This window comes from Macrobrachium rosenbergii, chromosome 16 (genome assembly GCF_040412425.1).
Source record: "Macrobrachium rosenbergii isolate ZJJX-2024 chromosome 16, ASM4041242v1, whole genome shotgun sequence".
NCBI lineage: Eukaryota > Metazoa > Arthropoda > Malacostraca > Decapoda > Palaemonidae > Macrobrachium > Macrobrachium rosenbergii.
The window spans coordinates 17068726-17088540 of NC_089756.1; the positions used below are offsets into that span (position 1 = coordinate 17068726).

The 19815-nt window shown below is 35.4% G+C and overlaps 1 protein-coding gene across 2 annotated transcripts in view; it reads left to right on the plus strand.

The window, feature by feature from the left end:
- The window catches only part of LOC136847113 (DNA excision repair protein ERCC-6-like), a 248636-nt gene that overhangs the window by 189038 nt on the left and 39783 nt on the right, over positions 1–19815 (plus strand). Inside the window, exon 1 of one of the 2 annotated variants that reach the window (XM_067118448.1) lies at positions 16325–16532. The exons of the other annotated variant lie outside the window; for it this stretch is intronic. The gene's annotated coding sequence lies outside the window, so the exon portion shown is untranslated. Of the gene's footprint in view, positions 1–16324; positions 16533–19815 lie in introns of those variants that run through there. 2 annotated transcript variants of the gene reach the window in all.

A 19815-nucleotide genomic window follows, 5' to 3' on the forward strand; every position in this document is an offset into this window, starting at 1 on the left:
CTCTCTCTCTCTCTCTCTCTCTCTCTTTGACGTTTCGTGATAAAATCGTGTACTTTGTTAATCTCAAAAGAATCAAAAGCTTATATAAGTGTTCAACTTAATATGGGTGTATATCCGAGTCATTTCGCTAATTGGTGACAGTCTTCCGAAGATGTTTAAATTCAGTTACTGTATATAACTCTGTTAATGGGGCAGACTCATTAAAACTTTCTTCTATTACTTTTTTCTTTATCTACTGTGTTTTTTTGCATACTGTCTCTACTTTCTATTTTACATAGTTGACATTAGCTTAGTTTTGATACCGTCATTTCTATCGTTTTATTTTCTTTTATGTCATATTTTAGAATTTTTAACATCTTATTAATTCGAGTCTAATTTATCACTCAAACAGAATTTATCTAAATAAATAGTGTTTACTTATTCAGTGAATTATTTGGACGTTGTCAAACCCATCAGATTTTTTCTTACATGACTCAGTCAAGTAATATCCAGTCAAGTGTATGTAGGACTACCCACTGTCCCTTCTAGGGTAATCGAACGGTTATTTTTCTCTTCATAATGAAAGAACTGAATGTCTTTCCAGAACAGCACAGGAACTTCTTTCAGAAGAGACCCGGACGCTTGTTCGAAAAATTCAGACCCCAATTGTTATTGTTATTATTATTTAGAAAAAGAACCCTATTCTCATATGGAACAAGCCTAGAGGGGCCACTGACTAGAAATTCAAGTCTCCAAAGAATACTGTGTTCATATGAAAGAAATACCAGAAGGTAATAGGGAATACAGAAAGAAGAGATCAGTTATCAGAAGAATGAACGAATTAATAAATAAATAGATGAAAATGTACGGTAAGTAATGAGAAAAGAAGCCATTCGGATATGGCCTGCTCATGAAATTTTCTTAATATCCGAGAATATCTTGGTGTTTCATTCATGGATGATGGATGGATTTTAGCTTATATTATTATTATTATTATTATTATTATTATTATTATTATTATTATTATTATTATTATTATTATTATTATTATTATTATTATTATTAAAGACTTATCCAACCAAGAAAAGAATTCAGCTTGAAACCCAAATTCACAGAAAAGTCATTCACCGATCGGGGCCGATTTCGAACGAAAGGTTTATCGCCGAACTCTGACTGAAACAACGGAACCTCTTTCGCTTTAGGTTATGTAAAAACTTACGAGCAACGACTAGTACAGGACTAGTAGCCTACCTTCCTGCCGAACTCTCGTTACAGTAACGACCTGGATGAGCGGTTCCAATTATCTAATACTCCCTAAAGTGGTTGGAATCTCCTTCTCTCGATGGAGATATGATTTCCCTCTCGAGTGTTTCGCTAAACACTGAAGCAGCTCGATGAATCCCGTCCGGAGCACTTCAAAGCTGAGCTCGCCTCTAATGAAGGCCGAGATCCAGCCGCTTCGAGAGGAATATAGGCAGTTATTATTATTATTATTATTATTATTATTATTATTATTATTATTATTATTATTATTCAGAATATGAATCTTATTCATGTAGAACAAGCACACAGGGGCCATTGACATGAAAATCAAGTTTCAAAAGAATATGGTGTTCATTAGGAAGAAGTAAGAGGGAAATACAGAAAGAAGAAATCTCGCCTAATAAAAAAAGAAAAAAATAAATCAATAAATAGATAAAAATGTATTGGTTGCGTTCGAGGGTCCGGAGGTCTAATTCCTTTGTTGTGGCGATGGTATTCAGTATAAATACTTCTGCCTTACTTGCTCTTACTGACAGAGTACTGCTCTGAGAAACTGGAGTGAGTTTGATTAATCTTTAGGGAAAAAAATTATGAGCACTAGGACTAAGTAATTCACAAAAAAGCATCAAAGAGAGAGAGAGAGTATCTGTAAAATGGTACGTACTAGAAGAGAGATATTTTCTCGTTTATTTCAGAGAGGGAGAAAGAGAGAATCTGTAGAATGGCACGACCACTCCAAAACAGGGATTACTTACCTATGCCCTCATACCCTACAGAGAGAGAGAGAGAGAGAAATACCTTAAATTAAGTCAATCCCTTTATCCTCTTCTTCTCAAAGAAAGCCAAGCTAATTCATAAATGTAGGCCACTTACCAGATTTCCTTCAGTACGCTTAATGAGAATTGCATTGCCTAATTAGTGCCCACGAGACGAAAAGGAGAGGGTGAGTGGTAAGGGGGGTGGGGGAAGAATGGCCAGTGCCCTGGGCGAGAGGACCTGTCCGAGACAAATGATATATGTGGCAGTGGGCGTAGGGAGGGAGGTGTTGGGGTAGGGGAGGAAGGGGAGAGGAGGTGGGGAGGGTAATGGAAAACTGATTGATGTTGGGCGAGAAACTAGAAGCTGATATCGCTGTGTAAATGTTCGGTATTTCGTGGGGCTCTCTCAGGTCGTCATTAAGTGGCCAGGGGCATTTTACACTCATTTTCTGCTCTGGCTCGTTTTCTTCCTTTCTCACTTCTCATTTTCTTGTCCGTCGCCTTCCCTTTCCCCTGATTCTCCTTAATCTGCTTTTGCATGATTTTATATTCTTTTCATTTCCTTCTCGTGAATTAAGCAAATCCTTATTTTCACCTGTGCATATTGCTAGATTAAAAAGAAATTAGCAAAGGGTAATTTACCTCTTATAAACATATCACAAAGCCATTCTCTTGAATTGAGAAGAGACCGAGACGGGCAAGAATAAAAATAAATAACAGAGCTGTATAATATTAACGTTTGTTATAACGTAAACACTAAGGAGGAACACCATTCAGCTGTTCGAAAGTCTTTGTTTTATCTGTTGCATATTAATACAATTACCATATAATTGTGGATTTTTATTACATTAGCGTTTATCTTTGGTTTGCGAAAAGATAAAAGGAAATTAAATGGTTAAGACAAAATCACGGGCGTTGGTTCGAATACAGACGGCTTTTACAATTCCAATTTACACATTCATGAGTCTATTATCTGGGGAGTGGGTGGCATTAAGCTGCATGATTTGCCTATCACGTGTAATCCCGGGACGAGAAGTGCAGACACTTTAGTTCCTAGTAAAATGCTCAGTCCTTAATTATGTGAGTGTTGTCTAAATTGCTTTTCATACATACACACACACACACACACACACACACACACACACACACACACATATATATATATATATATATATATATATATATATATATATATATATATATATATATATATATATATATTAACGTGTGTGTGTGTATTTATATATTTATATATAAATATGTATGCATATAAAATTGCATCTTCACTTCAACTTTTGAGGCTCTAATTGCATATACAGTATATATATATATATATATATATATATATATATATATATATATATATATATATATATATATATATATGTCATGATTTGACATGTAATAAAATGGAATCGTAGTTCCATTCAGATACTAATATAACTGGACTTAGAAAAAGTATATATATCTGTGTGAGCACAAGAGAGGTGTTGTGTATGAATCACAGATCTAGTCCATCAAGTCGCACATGTCAGCAGAACATGTCAGCAATGTGTTGTTTGGAAAACAGTATGTCAGCATAAGTCAACATCCTCTTTGTTCTGAGCTAAGAGATGTCACGTAGACAGTGAGGAATCCTTGGGAACGAGGTCATTGTGTGTTCGTGTGTGTGTAAGTGATAAGTTTTGCAATGATGTAGCGTGAAAGTTTTAAGACAGATCAAAATGGGAAATCGTCCTGTGTAGACCCATTGTTACCTTGTTGCACCAGATCTCAAAGATTATAGTCACACAGAATCCCATTATGGAGTTTGTCTAAATCCTACCAGAAGAACTTTACTATTTCTAAAGACGTAAACTCATTGCACAACCATGGAGAAGTCTTGAAGATGCAATTCCATTTCTCTGACTGTAACCACTACAGTCCACATAATAAGAAATACGTTGGGCGCTTGCAAGTGTAGCCCAACATATATATATGTATATATATATATATATATATGAAGATAAAAAGGCCCATAAAACACTAGATATTATGGTATGTAAAGGAATCCCATCTTTATGTGTTTTCGGGAGGCCGTAGAAATAGGGGAGAGAGGGGCTGATTATCTTGAATGTCTCTAGTAATTCTATGATCTTCTTATTGCCCCCTATGGTTCTGACTGATTTATTAAATTGGGCGGCAATATTTGTTGTGGGATCTTTTGTTAATTTACCATAGGTCTCCACATCGTTTAGAATGCCTTGGAACAAAATAACAACAAAAACTTGCTCCCGAAAAGATTCCAAAATGCGTTAGTTAGTTTAAGAAGAAGGGGGGATATTATAATCACAAAATCTGACAAAGACGGAAAAATAGTTCTTTTAGATAAGGAGACATACATCAATAAAGTTCACGAACTTCTAAACGATGTGGAGACCTATGATAAATTAACAAAAGATCCCACAACAAATATTGCCGCCCAATTTAATAAATCAGTCAGAACCATAGGGGGCAATAAGAAGATCATAGAATTACTAGAGACATTCAAGATAATCAACCCCTCTCTCCCCCATTTCTACGGCCTCCCGGAAACACATAAAGATGGGATTCCTTTACGTCCCATAATATCTAGCAGGGGCTCTTTCTTGTGTAAATTATCAAAATGGCTTGCAGACCTGTTATCACCCTTTCTAGGAACCTTCTCATCCTCTCACGTCAAACATGCAGAGGATTTTATTCAAAAATTTAATAGTTTAAACATCCCCTCAAATAACATCAAATTGCTCAGCCTTGACGTCGAGTCATTATTTACCAAAGTCCCGATCGCCGACGTGTTGTCTTTCTTAAAGAGGAAGTTACAACCATATGAAGACCATTTTCCTCTTGGTATAGATAAAACCCTCAAACTTATCAACCTGTGTGTAACTAACAACGTGTTCTCTTTCAATGGTAATTTTTACAAACAAAAATTTGGCTGTCACCTCTTACCAAAGTTGTACATGGAATATTTCGAAACAGAAATTTTGTCATCTATCAAACCCCGTAATATGATCTGGCTTAGATACGTAGATGATATTTTTACTTTCTGGGACAATAGCTGGGGAGACTTTAATGAATTTTTTAATAGACTAAATTCGCTAGTTCCGACCATAAAATTTAAAACGGAATGGGAAAAGGACGGAAAACTGCCGTTCCTAGATGTGCTGATCATAAGAGAACAGAACAGATATGCATTTACAGTATATAGAAAACCCACCTTCGCTGTTTCCTACATTCATTTCTTAAGCTACCACGACGTCTCCGTAAAGATCATGGTAGGGTGCAACTTATTCTTCAGAGGACTTAGGATGTGTTCAAATGGGTACCTAGATAAAGAATTCAACACGATCCGCCAACACCTAACGCAACTGCTCTATCCACCACACATTATCGATAGGGCTATTAACAAAGCGAATAAAATATACTATAGAGGTCCCACTCACAACAGACAAATAGATTTTAACAACAAAATAACGCTTCCGTACAACGAAAACATCCAAAAAGCCACCTAACAACTCAGGTCTAACAATCCCTTCATTTTCCATTATCCCAAATCCATCGGGAGCTCGCTCATTAACGTATACTTAAATAACAAAGGGGAAGAAGCCGGAGTTTACAAGATACCGTGTAGCAATTGTAATGACATTTACGTTGGGGAGACAGGTAGATCGCTTTCGCAAAGAATAACAGAGCACAAAAGATCAGTACGTTACGCTTTGGAGAGTTCGGGGATTTTCCTACATATCAGAAATACAGGCCATATCATAAACTGGAGTGGGGCGGAGCTGGTTTTCAAAAGTAGCTGTCCGTTCAAAAGAAAGATGCTGGAATCTGCTATCATCAATCAAACCAACAATATGAATTTGTCAGGAGGACATTGGAAATCGGACGACATCGACGCTTTAATCCTCAGACCGCTTCTGAAGAAGGTGTTCCAGGGCACATGACCACCAGAATCGTTGGCAAACGGGAGTTAATAGGCCGAAAACTACTAGGGAACAGTTTACTCTCCTCCTTCTTAGGAAACGGTCACCTGCATACCATCGGAGACTTAATGCCACACCTATATATTCTTTGTATATATAGTTTGTAACATTTCATCTGTCCATATTTTTCCAGTGAACAGGGACACAGAAGGAAGTGCCCGAAATATATGGTTGCAACGTTCAAATAGTGTTGTATGGGCCTTTATATCTTCATATTATAGTGTAGTATTACAGTAAAAGACATTCATACATACATACATATATATATATATATATATATATATATATATATATATATATATATATATATATATATATATATGTATATATATATATATATATATATATATGTATGTATGTATATGTATATATATATATATATATATATATATATATATATATATATATATATATATATATATATATATATTAGCCTCCCTCCCTGAGGATGTTGCGCAATTAGAGCCTCAGAAGTCCAAGCGTAGATGCATGCAGTACTACTCTGAAACAATTCACCTTGTACTGTAATAATTTATTTATATTTTCTTCTATTTGTTTACTAATTTACTAATTTATCTTTTTTTTTCCTTTTCTGATAACTGATCTCTTCTTTCTTTAGTTCTTATTATCTTCTGTAATTTCTTTCAAATGAACACCATATTCTTTGGAAGTTTGAATTTCAAGTCAGTGGCCGCTATAGCCCTGTAAGTTTGTTCCATATGAATATGGGTTTATTTTGTAAATAATAATAATAATAATAATAATAATAATAATAATAATAATAATAATAATAATAATAATAATAATAATAATATAATGTTAAGAAATTCACAATATCGTGGTAAACTGTTATGTAATAAAAATATAAAATTTTATAAATAGATTGTATTGGTATTGCACAGCATCCTCAGGGAGGCTGTTCCACAGTCCAACGGTGTGAGGAATAAAAGACTTCTGGAACTGAGAAGTTCGACAGCGAGGCACATTTACTGCATATTGGTGCTGCTGTTCAGCGAGTCTGTTGCCTTCGGCAGGTAAAGGGGATCAGAGATCAATTGTGAACGTGAAAGATCTCTGTTGAAATGCAGTTATTATTATTATTATTATTATTATTATTATTATTATTATTATTATTATTATTATTATTATTATTCTAACTGTGGTCCATCCAGAAGACGCATCAAAACAGGTCATTAACCTTCCTGATGCTGCCATTCTCTTTAACAAGACATGTCTGAAAGAGAGTCTACTCCCGTTATATATTATTATTATTATTATTATTATTATTATTATTATTATTATTATTATTATTATTATTATTATTATTATTATTATTATTATTATTCTAACTGTGGTCCATCCAGAAGGCACATCAAATTAGATCATTAACCTTCCTGATGCTGCCATTCTCTTTAACAAGACGTGTCTGAAAGAGGGTCTACTCCCGTCGTATGTTATTATTATTATTATTATTATTATTATTATTATTATTATTATTATTATTATTATTATTATTATTATTATTATTATTATAACTGTGGTCCATCCAGAAGCCACAATCAAAACAGGTCATTAACCTTCCTGATGCTGCCATTCTCTTTAACAAAACGTGTCGGAAAGAGGGTCTACTTCCGTCGTGTATTATTATTATTATTATTATTATTATTATTATTATTATTATTATTATTATTATTTATTATTATTATTATTCTAGGTGTAACTTTTGACTCCCATCTAACTTTTGAGGAACATCTAGTGAAAGTTTCAGCAAATGCCGCACGAAAGTTAGGTATTGGTCGCAAGGCCTCATATATTTATAACAACGACAGAATCAGTGTAGCCTGTTTTAGGTCATTTGTGCTTCCTTTACTAGAACACTGTTCTTCGGTGTGGCTGTCTGCTTCTGCCAGAGATTTATCTCTTTTAGATAGAGTGGTTCGTGGTGGTGGTAGGTTTCTGTTTCCTAGTAGTAGCAGTTATGACTTGGATCAACTGTCTTGGTATTTCTCTGGAACGCATGTATTTGGGGGAAATGACTTCACAATAGCAATAAACAGTTTGTAGAAATCATTATAATGCAGTAGAACTTCTTGGTTCTTATAACCTATTAATTATTACAGTGTTTTTTTTTTAGGGGCGGCGGAGTTTGCTTTAAAAATGCACAGATAATTCAGTAAACTTTTTTGGGGCGGAGTTTGCTTTAAAAATGCACAGGTAATTCAGTAAACTTTTTTGGAATTTGAAAATACGTTGATTTTCATATGTTTGTCTCTTTTAATACGATCAGCCATTAATTGGCGTTTGGAGTATAATTACATCTAAATATTTTATCGCTCAAGTGGTCTAATGCGAACCTACAAATTACAAAACCTGCGTAGAATTATGTGGTGCTGTTAGAAAAGAATTCATTGTGTCATAAGAAGATCTAATAAAGGCTGAAACTTGTTTTTTCGATCTTTGTTTTTACCATAGTTGAGAGCACACGAAAACTTCGTAGAAATACATAAGTACTGTAATACCCCCTACATTCTAGTATTAACAGGCATTAAACAAGCATTAAAAGTTAATCTTTTTCTGATACATTACATTCATCTTAAAATAACAGGAAAAAAAAAACATACGCAGAGCGTGCCTGCCTGACATACAAGTTTTTCCTTTGAATCTATGTGATTAGGGCTCCTGAAAAGAAAGGAATACAAAACAAGCTTCCAGAACTAACTCTCTCTCTCTCTCTCTCTCTCTCTCTCTCTCTCTCTCTCTCTCTCTCTCTCTCTCAGACCTTCTTTACCTTACTGCAGCTCCTCCATAAGGACATAATTAGTTGGACGTGAATAAGTAAGCCTTTGATACTGCACCATTGAACCTTTTAACCAGGTTAGTCCTCTAAAAAGTATCACTTTCACACGGCCTAATACAATAACAAACTCTCTCTCTCTCTCTCTCTCTCTCTCTCTCTCTCTCTCTCTCTCTCTCTCTCTCTTCTATCAAGGTGTAAACGTTCACGCCCAAAGATAGATACGAAGACAGTAGGTCTCATTTGGTGTGATTTATTTTTGGTCATTTTGTAACCTGTAGCGTCAGCAATACCAGCTGCTCGTTTAACTTACGTAATTTTCTGAAATTTTCTTGATGTCCATCTTCTATTTTTTTCATAATTCAGCATTCGAACTAAGGATAATACAAGTGACTCCAGTAACTGGAAGAAGTATGAAAAGTGTTGCGTACGATAACATGTAGATTAGGATACCATAAATTTCCTTCCGTTTTAATAAGCCAAGCTTTTGTTTAGGGAAACGCTACAGATGTCACTGTCTAATAAAAGTAACCATTACCTACTGCCACCTCGATGAACCGAAACATTTTCGAAGACTTCGATAGAAATTTGTAGGTGGTCACGTCCACATGAAACCAAGAAAGGAGGGGAAAAATGACGCGGCAACGCGGAGCGAAGAGCCTTTGTTAAAGCAGACGTCCTAAAATTCCCCAAAGTCCGTCTTGTCCAGAACGAGTGAAATGCAAAGGGACTAAAGCAGTCCTTCAATCCTGTTAACTTTGATCCACCTACATGTGCCTCCGGCTGGGACCTGAAAATTGAATCATATGACGCGGCAGGGTGTGGATAAAGACTATAAATGGGGTTGGGGTGGGGGGGCGATTTGGTTGTGGGTAGGAGGAGGTAGGGTCAGCGAGAGAATGACTGGGTTGTATCACTTGAATGTTTATACTGTTTGGGTTTACATAACCTACTGTAAATTTGAAAATCAGTGTCTAATTAGATATTAAGGATTGTTTGGTTAATAGTTACTGCTAGTGAACTAATATAAAGCTATTAGAAATACCAGAACCAAAGTTATATATATATATATATATATATATATATATATATATATATATATATATATATATATATATATATATATACTGCATAATTATATATATATATATATATATATATATATTATATATATATATATATATATATATATATATATATATATATATATATATATATATATATATATATATATATATATATATATATATATATACTGCATAATTATATGTGTGTGTTTATGTGTGAATTTTTTTCACTTATACAGACGTGAATTTTGTTATGTTAACAAATATTAAGACAAGATATGTTTAATATCCATTTCACTATCCCTCGGCAATAACTTATGTCCAAGGGGAATTGTAACTGATAGGTGCTGCTGGTGACTAAGCACCTATCAGTTATATTTCCCCATTTCTCCTTGAGTGAAAGTTATTCCGAAGGTACAGTGAACTGAATATTAAACTATATCGTGGCTTAGTATTTGTGGTATATATGTATGTGTGTGTATAGTGGGGGATTAACTTAAGCAGGAACAAGTTGCTTGTTGTGTGTTATCTTTGCACTCACCTTATCGTGCTTAAATGTCAGCTCTCTTGGTAAAGACAAAGTGTTATTAAAAATCCTGGTGCTAACGAAAGTTATGTTTCCCTTCTAAATTTATTAGCGTCTCAAAAATTATAAATTCACCTCCACCTATTGTCTTGGTTAGCAGCTGAGACTTTGTCTAAGGCACATTGAATATTCTCAAGTTGGCAACTTGGACTTAGAATTCTCACTTAGTCTTTGGGCACACAGAAATTTTTATAAGTTATTTTTATAAGTTCACTAATCGGTCTCGGTGCCTTGTCACCGTCTCTGTCGTCACTCCGCAAAATTTTCAACACATCCAGGTATTACTTTGGTAACTATTCGTTTTATTCAGGTATTACTATTCTGGCTGTCCCTTTTATTCTGGTATTACTGTGCTGTCTGTCCCTTTTAACCAGGTATTACTGTGTTGTCTGTCCCTTTTATCCATGTATAAATGTGGTGACTGTCCCTTTTATCCAGGTATCACTGTGCTGCCTGTCCCTTTTATCCATGTATACTGTGATGACTGTCCCTTTTATCCAGGTATTACTGTGGTGACTGTTCCTTTTACCCAGGTGTTACTGTGGTGACTGTCCCTTTTATCCAGGTATTACTGTGGTGACTGTCCCTTTTATCCAGGTATTACTGTGGTGACTGTCCCTTTTATCCAGGTATTACTGTGGTGACTGTCCCTTTTATCCAGGTATTACTGTGATGATTGCCCCTTTTATCTAGGTATTATTGTTCTGTCAGTCCCTTTTATCTAGGTATTACTGTGGTGTCTGTCCCTTTTATCCAGGTATTATTGTTCTGTCTGTCCAGTTTATTCAGGTGTTACTGTGATGACTGTCGCTTTTATCCAGGTATTATTGTTCTGTCTGTCCAGTTTATTCAGGTGTTACTGTGATGACTGTCGCTTTAACCAGGTATTACTGCTCTGTCTGTCCCTTTTATCCAGGTATTACTGTGGTGACTGTCCTTTTTATCCAGGTATTATTGTTCTGTCTGTTCGATTTATCCAGGTGTTACTGTGATGACTGTCCCTTTTATCCAGGTATTAGTGTGGGAACTGTCCCTTTTATTCAGATATTACTGTTCTATCTGATACCTTTAACCAGGTATTACTGTACTGTCTGTCACCTTTAACCACTATTACTGTACTGTGTGTTCCTTTACCCTGGTATTACTGCTGTAACTGTCCATTTTATCCAGGTACTACTGTGCTGTCTTTCCTCTTTAACCAGGTATTACTGTGCTGTCTATCCTTTTTATCCAGGTATTACTGTAGTGACTGTCCCTTTTATCCAAGTATCACTGTACAGCCTGTCACCTTTAACCAGATATTGCTATGCTGTCTGTCTCTCTTATCCAGGTATTACTGTGGTGACTTTCCCTTTTATCCAGAGATGGCTGTGGTGACTGGCCCTTTTACCCAAAAATTGTTGTGCTGTTTGTCCGTTTTATCCAGGTATTACTGTGGTGACTGAAAAGCATTTTCAAGAATATATCTATGGTCTCGAGTACATGAAATAGGGTATGATAAACCCGTAGAGTTTATTTACCACATAAGTTACAAAGGGAAGGGGGCGGGGGTACGGGTTTGAAACCTACCCTATTATCTAAGTTGGATCAAATGATGGCCATGTGCCAGATTTTGTCTATATCCGTCAAGCGGTTCGGATTTCTATAGTGCACCAACATGCAAACAAACATATGAACATTCACTTTTGTATATATGTATATATATATATGTGTGTGTGTGTGTGTGTGTGTGTGTGTGTGTGTATTTCCACATTTCCCTATTGCATATAATTCACTTTGCCCAAGGAATAATTATTCCCAAAAGGAGTTCCTGGAGCATAACTTATTCTCAAAAGGAGTTATGTATGATAAGTGCATTGTGTCACGGCCTGGATTCAAACGTATGCCTTTTGTGCTTGGTATAGAGATGGCAGTGACTTATTCATATATTTTAGTTAAACTGACAAATCACTGTCATCTTTGTATGAAATCTAAGGTATAAATTCGAATTCTGATCTTGCGAGAGTACACTCAATGTTCAAAATTCCCTCTGCTGGTGGTTATCGCCAGGGTAAAGTGAATTCGGTACTTGATAGTATAAATATACATATTTTCCCACATATTTCCTCAGTTCTGATAAACAAGCTAATTGTATCATTACTCGGTGAAGATAGAAGGGATAAAGCTTACGCCTTCTGTCGCATAGCAAGGATACGGGAGGTTGGCTTATAGTGGCTGAAAATCATATAATTAAAAACTTGGTAACTCCCAGAGTAGGGGCTGCTAAATCTGGTTTGTGATTACATGGACTGTAGGAAGTTTGCGTGTTTATTTTTTTTTTTTACCTAGCAGGTTATGTATACGATAGGTAAGGGAAGAATAATTGTTAGGGAGCACCAGAGCACTAATAAATATAAATTAAAAGCAAAGAAATCGGCAATGAGCGCCAGTAAACTTCAGTTTCCAATTACTGTTCGTCTACTATTGAAATTGAGCATTTATAGTGTTTTAAAAATTTTGTCTCAGTTTGAATTAATTTCACTCCATGGTTAACTATGAAAAAAAATTATTCTACGAAAAATATAACAAGGCTATATATGAGTAAGGTACGAAAGATAAAAATTAATTCTTCAGAAAGATGTTTTCTCCCTGTACATGGCTATACTGTCTTATTCATATCATCTATAACTTAAAGATTTCAAGTTTTTGCTAATTTATCAAAGTGCTTATTTACGTATCCCCCCGCCGAGTTAGCTTTACTATACCTTTCCGTCGAAATGTAGATGATATAAAGAATTAAACAACAACTGTCGATTAGAAAGAATTGCAATATTCACAAAACAATTGCGGTAGCTTAGCGAAAGACGCCATCACCAGTCTCAGCCAATGAAATGCTGAGAATGATGTCATTAGCGACCAATGAACAGGCAGAAGGCTTATCACGAACATGCAGCGATGATGTCATCGTGAGCCAATAACAAGACAGGACACGGGTGGGAGTTTGGTCGTGTGCTTAGCCTGTGAAAGAATTTTTATTCCCTCACCGTTTGTCCGAAAGTTTTCCTCCCAGTTAAATTAATTTGATCAACAAGTTGAATAGCAATGTATCAAGTTATGAGTACATATAAGATGTAGGTATTTATAAAAATACCACAAAAATAACGTAACAGACGAAAGCTAGATACATTTGGACACTGAGACATCAGTGTCTTGACTCTTTTCATGCTTGTTACCCATGCACAGAAAAATTCATTGTTTAATTTCCTTGCTGAATCATTATGTTATTAACTGTTTTTTTTTCATTAAATCAATTGAAGGTCCATTGTTTTGTTTCTTTATTATTTTTCGTGTTCGTTATTGGTTAGCTTACTGGCTGCCAGATATTTGTTTAAATAATCATATTTACTTGGGTTCAGTCATTTTTCACTTTTATAGAATGTGACTAATGATCGCATCCGAAATTTGAAATTAATGCTAGCTGGCATTTTTACACTGGGAATTAGTTACCAGTTTTGGAATGGTGTGCTTTTTGTGATTTTTGAAATCCCATGTCTTTCTGTATTTACTGTATTGCACTATCGTTATCAAACTCCCTGTCTGTGTGATGACCAAATCATACTGTTACAGCAAGGTGTAGAATTTGCTCGATTTTACCTTGTGGAAAAATTCCAATTGTGTGAAGGGAACTCAGGGGGAACGCAAAGGGTGTTCGTCTTAGCAGGTGTTGTGGGATGAGGTTGCTAGTCCAGTGCATATGCTATAAGGGTGCAAGGTGCAACTTGTATTTATTGTTATTGCAATAACTGCCTATCAAATAGCCGTTTCAATAAAAGAAAATTGAACACAGACTCACAAATGAGACAAATGTCCTTTCTTTGTGTTTGGTAACTTGATGTGACTAGAAACAACTAGCAATGAATTATGCTTTGAGAGAGTTGTTATGGAATGATGACGTTCACTGGCGTATTCATAACTTGAGAATTGTTAGCTAGGAATCCCTGTTTAATTAAACCAGAGACTAAAGAGTTTCTGTCTTGTTCAAAACTTAAAATAAAGTTTCAAGTGAAACCTGGCAGCCTTCCACAGCAGAAGGATTTTCATGAATGGAGAATGAAATGGTTGCTATGGAAACGATGGATTTCTGTACAGTATTCAAATGAAAACCTATGAATCGTTTAAGTACGTCAGTATCGTAAATTACAAAAAAAAATCTTTTGAATATATTTTTAAGAAGGTTGTAGTATTGATGATCTAATTTAATAACTTTACAAACTCCATGAGGAGTAAAAAAATGGTTTATACAGAAATTCCCGCTACGAACTTGGCAATATTGTATGTCTTATATAGTCTATACATGTAATACTATATAACCAGAAAAAGGAAAACTGGCACCTGTTTTGAAAATGAATGCCGAGGCCGATTGTAAGAAATTTGAAGCTCAAGCCACATTCATTATAAGTCTGCATGTTCTTATGCTTATAATGGGTGTAGCAGGTAGTGGAAATTAAATCAATGGCTGTATATAAACTCGAGAAAATTTTTCAGAAAAAACTGTAAGTAGAAACATAGTGACAGCCACACAAAGACGCCTGTGGGATATTGACAATGATGGCACTGAAGTCATTGAACAACCAATGAATATTCATAACAAGTCTCTAGGACGAGAGGAATTGCCGCTACCCAATAGGAATGCCAGACCACCCTAGCCCATGTGTAGGCATGTTCCTTTGTTAATCATGGAATTTTGTACCTGGTTGTCAGTGCAACGGAGTGGACTGTGGCCAGGTCGTAGCTCAAGCTGTTAAAGTAATCTGTAAAAGAGGTCAGATTAGCATGTTTGTCTTTTCAGTATGCACATATTTTCAAATAACGCATAACACATGTGCAATAATGCTGCAGCATCGAGTAAAACAAAGTGAATGCATTAATTAGGAAAAAAATAGAAAGACGCTGATTTGCTATGCATGAAGCCCAGTATCACACATCAAATCAGATTAATTCATTAATTTTCAGAGCAACACTGGAATATGGTTTATTTCTAATCAAACTCGCCAGCATTTTATTTCAATTCAAACTCGCTAGAATAATGAGATTTGTAAGAAAATTGTAATTATATTCGTCGTTACACAGTACACTGCCGGCAGTAAGCAAATAAAAAATAACTTCTTTTATCTTTACATTACAGACCCCTCTACTTTTGAAGGAAGTAAACTATAACACAAATACTGTTCCCCATGAGTCCACGATGAACGCTTTCACTAACATGACATTTCGCAGTTATTGGATTTTGTTCTTTTTCATGACTATGTAATGTTATCAGTCAATGGCAATAGATACTGTCAACATTTGTGGGTTAATTACACGCACACTAATATTGTACTATAGCTGATTACTATCTCAGCTGATAAATTTTCCATCATTATGCCATACATGTTATAAGCATTAACATAGGCTATCTACTAGTAGGTTTCTTTAAGCAAACACCATCCTTACGTAAGTTTGACTCCGTTACGTAACCATACGCAACATCAACATAAAGAAACAACTTTAGTCTACCATCTAGGTTAGAGGAGAAATTTTTACTATATTGAATATTTTTGTTTTTGAGATCGCATGTTTTCAGTACAACTTTATTTTGTTACGAAATATTACCAAAAACAATTAATAAGGTTATCTAACAATCAACCAGATGGTCGGAAAAAAATTAGTTTTATACATCAATTCTATTTAGGAACAAATCCAAGAGAAGTGAGCTACGCTAAATTATTGCTATTTTACGTGAGTATATTTTTTTAGTAATTAATATTGTAAATAAAATGTATAATGAATTATTTTTAGAATTTACGAAGAGATAGAATACAATAAAGGTTTAAGTCAACTTACAGAACGATGCCTGTCCGTAACTTAATGGTTACGTAGGGCTGTCAGTGACCTCCGTTCAATGAAATGCACCCTCGTGAAGTTACACTGTTACGGTCAGGATTGTTTACGTTATGTACCACAGTGAGCATATGTGTGTTTCTCAACGTTGAACCTATTATCAGCTTATACCTAAATGTCTGTTAGGTAGCTTATGTGGTGGTGTACTTCGTGTTCAAGGTAAGGAATATCTATGATAGTGTGCTTCATTGTTTAACCTTGCTGAAAGGTGTTAGGACACGGCAGAAAATAGCTTACCACAGAAAGGGCGGACCACTTTGGTCTCTACCCTGTCTTCTTCTTCGTTTAACGTGCTTTTTCCCATTTTTCATATGGGGTAAGCACTCTACCCTGTATGGAGAGTTATTAACCCCCTTGCAAATCTATCCTAGGCTTCAGCAGCGTTTGAGGGGGCGAGTGTAGAACAACGGGAACAGGTTGCGCTGACGTAAACAAACCTAACCTTTCCTAGAATGCTGTGTCCTGAGAGCTTACCTTCCTAACCTCACTTAGGGTGGTGTGCCCCGACATGGCCTCCCGTAGGAGGATAGTGTCGTCAATGCACCTCACGTGCATTGCACTGTAGGCATTACTTAAAGTCCTTTTCAGTGTCCCTTCGGTCCCTAGCTGCAACCCCTTTCATTCCTTTTACTCTACTTTTTATAATATTCTTTCTTCCATCTTACTTTCCATCCTCGTCTAACAAATGTTTCATAGTGCAACAGTGAGGTTTTCCAACTGTTACACCTTTGTAATCTTTTACTCTCAATTTTCCTTTCAGCACTGAATGATCTCCTAGGCCCCAGCACTTGGCCTGAGGCCTAAATTGTATGTTCTATTCTGTTCCTGACATCTGAGACAGTGGACTTAGCTTCTGTTTACAGTCAGTCCTGTTGTTCTACAAACAACCCCATTTGAGGTTAAGCTACACCCTTAAGAAAATCTGATAGCCCTCCATGTCTTTTGTTTGGCAAGTAGTCTTCCTCTTGGCTAGGGATGATGATAGGTTAGAGATAGATTGCTAAAAATTAGACCTGAATTTACTTCTGGATGGCTATTGTAGGATCATTTTGGTAGCCTAACCTTACACTAATTTGTATATGGGGTTTGGTAGCAGTAGGCTAATACTTTGACTTATGTCTAAGTCAATTGGTTATTCAGTCATATTGCCCTATAGCAAGCCACAGTACCCCAATAGAGTGCTAGTAGGCTGTGCCCCTTATCATCAGTGTCACCACTTTACCATAGATGTTGATATGGTCTGGAGAGTCATAGCTTAGCAGGCTAAGGTGAACAGGGCAAAAAGTTTGTTATTTGGGGCCATTTTTTAGTGGGGCAAAACAATTTTGAGCCAGGTTTTGTAGCCTCATTTTATGCAGTCTTTTTCTTCCTTATTACAGTTTTTCTCTCATCATCAAAATTGAATTGTTAAATGTTCTGGTCCAGACTAGATCCAATGTGGCAGCTAAAAATCCTAGATGTAGGCTACTAGCCTAACTAGCATAGTCTTGAGAAGTCTTTGGTGCTGCCTGTAGGGTAATGTTAGTTGAACACAAAACAGGAAGTATTTAACCTACCAGCTGTCATATAATAGTATTGGGGTTTTTATCTGGTTACAGTCTTCAGCCAGAATTTGTCATTGTCGTTTTTTTTATTAGAATATTGTAGGCCTAGCTGTCCCATTAATTTTTAAGAATGTTTTGAAGTTTTTAACATCTAACCATATCCATAAAAGGAAAGACATTATATCCCCAACTTTGCGGTGATAAAAAGATGTGCCTGTAGTCATGGTATCCTAATAGGAAATTATTATGCCTGGGCGTGCAGGTAGCTGAAAGAGCTTCATTTATAAAAGTTTATCAAAGGCACTATGGAAAATGAGGACTTGGTGATGTTATTTTGCGCATCTTTTTTTGGCATAGGGACTGGTGATATCATATGGTCATTTACAGGAATTTGGCATTCAACAGTCTGGTTTTTCAAATGTATTTTTTATTTTTTTAGGTAAGTCCATGTTGTGAAGTAGCTAAACTATACTGCTTAATCTGGTAAAGCAGAGTGGTACCAGGTGTATTAACCTCCCTCAACCACAGAAGTTATATCTCGGTTATTTTTATAATCCTTCAGTTTATTTAAGCAGGTCGAGAATTGAAGTTTAAAAGTTTTGTTCAGTAATGACCTAGCCCTTAAAAACCCTCTAATATCATATCTTAATGTTGTTTAATGTTGAGGAATAATCTTTAATGAATCACTTCATTGATAAAACACGTGACATTCAGAGTAGTACTGTACTTCAGAGAATTTTTGAAAGCTTATAGTCTTAGAAAGTTATACTGTAGTACATTAATCATGACCTCTCCTAGAATATTTAAGTCAGTTTTTTTTTCAAAGGCTACTAATACTTGATAGGTGAGACCTATTAGAATGATCAGCTTCCCTCCATATTGCAAAAATCAGCTTATATATTGCAAAAAATTTTTTGTTTCAACAATTGCACTTATAAATGCTTTATTTGTGTTTGGTGAAGAAGTTTCAAGGAAATACTGCACTGCTTTTGGTGAGATAATCCACATTAGTTGCTCAAGTGCATAATGAAACAATGGATGCAGCATCCACAGCAAATGTGCTTACCAGAGCCCAGACCCTAATTTTATTCACTGATAATTCTTCAGTTCACAACACCAAGGTTATGAAATCTTGGTACGAACATTACTCAGAAAGAAATTACTGTGTCCGTCTCCCCACTTCTCAGAAGCCTGAAATTGAATCCAGTGAAAAATTTGTTGAATGATTTGGCCAGCTATTGGGAAGGGACAGCTTTGAAGATTAAAGCAAGCATACTTTCCTGTGCACTGAATATGTTTTGAAAGTTCTGGATCCAACAGAAGTTAGCTTCAAGAATTACTGATTGAATCAGTCCCTTAGAGATTAAGTCATGTAATTGATGATAATGGTGGTTATACAAAATAATATATATTCTCTTTGTCAGCCTAATAATCTCTCTCTCTCTCTCTCTCTCTCTCTCTCTCTCTCTCTCTCTCTCTCTCTCTCTCTCTCTCTCTCTCTCTCTCTCATGTTGGAAGAAATTACTTAGAGCAAAACTATGAAATATTTTCATCAGTATTGCGACAGCTTAATTTATACAGGCTTGGGCTTATATTCAGTTAATAGGATAGGGTATATTTAATAGTTTAGTATGTTGAATAACTACTTGGTCTTTTTGAATTTATAAAGATAATAAGGAGGAAATAATATATAAGTTATTAATGTATGTTGTAGCTCATTATGATATATGTTTCATGTTTTGAAAGATTGATTAATAATATGGATAACTGGCAATTTTTTAAGCTTCTGTGGTATCTTATAATGTTGTAATGTACAATAGCAACAGCAATAACAGCAGATAATGATAGTTATAATAATAATAATAATAATAATAATAATAATAATAATTAACAAAGAC